Raw genomic sequence first — 5,571 nt, forward strand, 5'->3', positions numbered from 1 at the left:
TTGGTTCCCCAGGTGTCTGGGGCCCCAAGACTAGGAATGTTGCAGGGCCCAAACTAGGAGTATAGAACGTCGGCAAGGATGAAGGGTGAATGTGGCTTAGTGAGCCTTAGGGAGCCCCGGCTCGGAGGGCTGCGCTATAGACTTACCCCAAGAGGTCTGAGGCTTGTAGTGCAGGCTAGAAGAGTTAGTCGGTGGTGCAGGCCCAGGGAAGCAGAGAGAGGTGAGGGCAGGGCCAGGACCAGAAGCGGTGCTCCTGGGGCCCAAGAAAGGAACTGAGTTGGTCTGGGTGAGAAGGATCAGGAAGCAGTGTTGGTTCCCCAGGTGTCTGGGGCCCCAAGACTAGGAATGGTGCAGGGCCCAAACTAGGAGTATAGAACGGCGGGGGGGGGGGTGGAAGGGGGAATGTGGCTTAGGGGGGCCTGGGGGGGGGAGGGCTGCGCTATAGACTTACCCCAAGAGGCCTGAGGATAGTAGTGCAGGCTAGGAGAGTTAGCCAGAAATATTTTTTTAAATGTTCAAAATCCTTAGCCATCAGGGAAATTAAAATTACCTTGAGATTTCATCTTACCCCAGTCAGAATGGATAAGATTAAAAAATGATGACAAATGCAGATGTGGATACTGGAAAAGGGGAACACAATACTGCTGGTGGGATTTCCAATAGACACAGCCACTATGAAAATCAGTGTGGGGTTTCCTCAAAAAGCTATAATTAGATCTATCACATGATCCAGCTATACCACTTTTAGGCAAATACCCAAAGGAGTCTCTCTTACTGTAGAGATATCTGCTCAGTCATGTTCATTGCTGCTCTATTATCAATAGCCAGGAAATGAAAACAGCCAAGATCTATATCAACTGATGAGTGAACAATGAAAATGTGGCATATTCTCATAATACAATATTACTCAGCTTGTAAGAAAAGTGAAATTATGAAACTTGCAGTTAAATGGATGGAGCTGGAAACAGTCATTCTGAGTGAGGCAATTCAGACACAGAAAAAAGCTGCATGTTTTCCCTCATTTGTGAATGTTAACTTTGAGTCTTTAGGTATATGTGTTTCATTTGCTATAATCATAGAGGCCAGGAAATTAGTTAGGCATCATGGGAGGGGGGTCTTTCATGGGAGGGTATAAAGAATTAAAAGGGAATAAAGGAACAGGAAGGGTTAGATGGGGTTAGGGAAGGGAGGGCAAGGTAGAGGAGGGAATGCAGGAAAGGGTACTAACACTAAAGGCCATTTGAAAAAATTATATGGAAACCTGCTATTGCAGAAAATTCCTAAAACACATACACATGCACACGTGTATATAAAGAGTTTAAATTGAGTTATCCAATAACAGGGAAGCAATATGCCTACTAGATTCCACAGGTTAACAAACAAAAGCCCACTGCCAGGAATAGGCTACCTCTTTTGTAACTGTTGACCAGTGAGGCCCTGTAGACCCCCTAAACATCACAGGCTATTGCCAATGTTCTTGGTTACCTTTTGGAACTCAATGATAAACTAATGATTATATCAGAATTTAGATTCTGAAGTCATTTCTAAAATGGAGGGAAAGGCCAAAATATTACCAACATTTTGAAGACGAAGAAAATAAATACGGAGAGAAAAATAGAGGAATGCCCAATTTTGTTCAGCTGCCAATTAATACGCAAAGATATTGTAGGCATACATCCACGATTTAAGCTTGCTGTGCCTTGTAAATAATTAGGACATATAAAAGGACTGAGGTATGCAAAAGGGAAAACATGATAAATCAATAGAAGAAAACAGGACCTGTTACTATTTTCTAAATAAGAATATTATTAAATTTCACTTTACTTGTGATAGAAAGTAAAATACAGTGAAATAAAAGGAGTGGTCATATTTCTAATACCAGATTCTTTAAAATTTATTTGTAAAGTCTTCTGAGGTCAAATGCAGGTTTTGAGGAACACTCAATTTTCATGGTCACTTACTTTGGATGCTTCCAGACTGAACCAACTGCCTCCTGAAAATGAGACGTTATTATATTAAACCCAATGACAAATACACGTTTCTGTCTTTCATATTTAGTTAAGATAATTTTCCAAGGGAAATGCACAAAAGGATCATCTGAGGTCAAATACGGAGTACCACATCACTGTAGTAAAGGAAGCAGATCTTGTAAGATGGTAAGGTTATGTGTCAGAAACCCACAGAGGGCATGTGTCTGACCTGTGTCCCCTGAATTTCATTGTTATCTACTGCCCAAGGACCCATTCTTTCTTTACCTCCCATTCATTGTTCAACAGTCATAGCAACCTTTATTTATTTTAAATATTTTATCTATTTTTTATGTGTATGAGTATATTGAATGTGTGTGTGTAACTGCACCCAAGTCGTGCAGTGCTCATGGAGGTCAGAAGAGGGTGTTGGATCCCCTGGAACTAGAGTTGTGGACAGTTGTTAGACACAATGTGGGTGCTGAGTATTGAACCTGGGTCCTCTGCAAGACCAGTCAGTGCTCTTAATCGCTGAGGCATCTCTTCAGCCTCACATCCTTTATTTAAACACCACCTTTCAATTAGCCACTTATTTTCTCAGTTACTAATTAGTTACAACACATTTTTTTAAATCAGAAAGAATGCACATTTCCATCTCACAAACGGTATGTTATAATCACACCTTTTGGTTCTCAGTAAATTTGTGCAATGTTTATTTTTAATGTGGAAGGTATTCTTTACAAAGCTTTCTCAAGTTCTCTTCAAATATAGACTCGTCTTTGGCTCAGGATGGTTTCCTTTTAATATTTTTTCAAGTGATTTCCTGGATCTCATGTTCCCTGTTCATTTATGACATTTCTATGAGACGAGTCTTGGCTGTTCTACACCAGTGTTCCTGTTGCTTTGCTCTCAGAGAGTCTTAAGGTTTTTGGAGCTTTTGTTTTGTGCTAAAAACTTGTTCACATTTCTTCTGTAGCTTAATCCCTACCATATTTTGACACTCATTAACTTCAAACACTTCTTTTGGGCCATAAATATCACTCATCTTTTTCTATAGTAGTCTCACTAAGATTCAGTAGCATCTTAAACATATCATTTGGGGTGTTATTTCATTATTTTATGAGACAGAATCTCCCTATGGCCTTGAACTCAGGATTCTCCTGCTTCTGTCTCTGGACCTGGCCTGATTGTTTTGTTTTATTTTTAAAATGATTGCTGCTGTTAGAAATTTCCTTTTACTCCTTTCTCTCTAGGATCAGTTGTTCCCTTCCTTAGCTCCATCTCTTTCACATCGTTGGTCAGGAATCTATTGTAAGAATGCCACTCCCTGTGTTTGAGTTTTTTCCTCCACAGAATTCTTGTTTTGCATGGGAGAAGGACTCTGTGACAACAGTTGGGGCAGTTTGACAAGTAACATTCCATCAGGTGCACATGAGTGGAAAACAGGCAGGTTGGTAGGAACTCCCATAATTATCAAAGTAAGGAGAAAATTAATGTGGGAGAGGAGTAATTCCCTGAAGAGCTGAACAGCCTTTCTTTCTGCCTCCTGAGCTCCCTGGGGAGACCAGCTAGCTCCGTTTTAATTCTGCTTTTATATTTGATCCAACACACAAGTGGAACCCTGTGTAGAAAGAGCTATTTTGATATTCGGAGGTCAAGTATCTGTCCCACTTGCTTTCCACAGGCTTTTGGGAGGCTGAGTGGTCTGACTGGTTCTGTGATCTGTACACAGTACTCCAACTGACTGCTCTAGTAATTGGCCTTCCATCCACATCCACTTAATTTTTTTTTTTTTTAAATCTTAGCATTTCTCTTTGTAATGGAAGGAATAGCTCAGGCCTCTAAAGTAACTTTTTAAAAATTACAGACCTTATTTGCTGTCTTTGACTATCCTGTGTTTCCTGAATTATTCAATTTCATCTGTTTATAGTATGTGCCCTATGACCCTTTTCTGTGCTCAGCTTTATATTTATTTTTCTAATGACATGTAAAAATTATACACTAAATAAACACATGTGCTCAATCTACCACCTTGAGCCATTAGTCCTGACTAATTCATGTATTTTCTCAGGATAATATTTAATGCCCCACTAAAAGCCAATTGTCCCATTATTATCAAGGCTAACACTTGGGATCCATTTTAAAAATAACATATGTTATATTACACAAAGCCTTTGATCCCGTTCACTGTTTAATCTGGAAGTCTTTAGACAAATTTCTTTACATCCTTGTTTTCCAACTGAAGTCTCAATCAGTTTTTTTTCTTCCTTCTTAACTCAGTGAATTTAAATTGAAAAATTTCAGAAAGCAATAGTCCCTTATACTAAGATGGTTTGAAGGTTGCCTGACTTTGGTTAAAAAGAGATTTAATGCAAGCCTCCAGTTTAGCTTGGAGGACTGAGTCAGCCCTGTAATGACAGGTTTTCCTGGACCGGCAGGGCACCCTTGTGGTTCAGCCTCTGCTTTACATCAGGTGACTAAAGGACCAGCAGCAAACAAAAGAAAGGTAAACTATACTTTGTTCTGTTGGAAAACTTTTAAGATTGCTTTTAGAAATGTCTTCTTAGAGCAGTTAGAAGAAAACTAATTTTCATTTATTTGAATATTGCAATTTCTGTTTTAGCCTAACTTTACTGTTCCAGTGAAGTTCTTTTCAAAAACCTGAGCTGTTTTGGGGAATCCAGTACCTTAAAAAATACATCTGTCACTGAGAGTTGTAAATGAAATTTTAGTTAATTTTCTATTTATTATAGATCTGAAAATACTTTTATCACTAGTCAAGGCTGGTTTTGTTTCTCTTTTATGTGCATAGTTTTTTGGAAAAGCAACTTTTTGAAATATGCTGAATTATCATGACTTAATACTTTACTGGTGACAGCTTTAAATTGTATTCCACAAAGTAGGCTAGGAAACTAACTGCAACAAAGCCATGGTCTGTGTGGCTTTATGAGAGATCCACAGTTTTAATATATTTATAACTGATAGCTTTGAAAAATTCATCATGCTAATGATTTCCTTTCCAGTAGAAGTTTATTTAATAAAAATAATCATTTTCATAATCTTCAAATATGTTTCTTTTATAATTCATTTTATCATTATTATATCCACTCTAATGATTAATAGTAGAGAGTTTTTATTTACAACAGATACTTCAGTTCTTAGAAAACATGTAACATTGAAAAGATTCAGAAAATGAATTTTTTTTGGTCTTTTTGAGACAGGGTCTCCCTGTAAGCCCTAGCTGTCCTGGAACTCAGTATATAGACCAGGCTGGCCTGGAACTCACAGATATCCGCCTGCTTCTGCCTCCCAAGTGCTGGGACTACAGGCGTGTACCACCAGGCCTGCCAGAAAATGAATATTTTTAAAGATGAAATTAAATTTAAAGCTTTTCTAAATACTGATAATATTAAATGACTGAACATTTAAAAATGATATTTAGTAGCCACTTTATAAGAGAACTCTTTTACCATTTGGGAAAAGGATAAATAGAAACATGCATGTATAAATAGATTTTTCCAGAAAAGAAAGGATAACTACAAAATATCATGAAAAAGAAATCTTAAGTCATTAATTCTATTGGAGAAATGAAATCTTAAAGTAA

The 5,571-nt window shown here is 37.9% G+C and overlaps 1 protein-coding gene across 1 annotated transcript in view; it reads left to right on the forward strand.

Moving 5' to 3' along the window:
• The first annotated feature begins 4,449 nt into the window (after positions 1–4,449).
• Positions 4,450–5,571, forward strand: part of LOC103727085 (hyaluronidase-4-like) — a 25,192-nt gene continuing 24,070 nt past the window's right edge. The window contains exon 1 of the mRNA XM_008824876.1: positions 4,450–4,473. The gene's annotated coding sequence lies outside the window, so the exon portion shown is untranslated. The remainder of the gene's footprint in view (positions 4,474–5,571) is intronic.

The sequence above is a fragment of the Nannospalax galili genome, unplaced genomic scaffold, assembly GCF_000622305.1.
Source record: "Nannospalax galili isolate Female #2095 unplaced genomic scaffold, S.galili_v1.0 scaffold449, whole genome shotgun sequence".
Lineage (NCBI taxonomy): Eukaryota > Metazoa > Chordata > Mammalia > Rodentia > Spalacidae > Nannospalax > Nannospalax galili.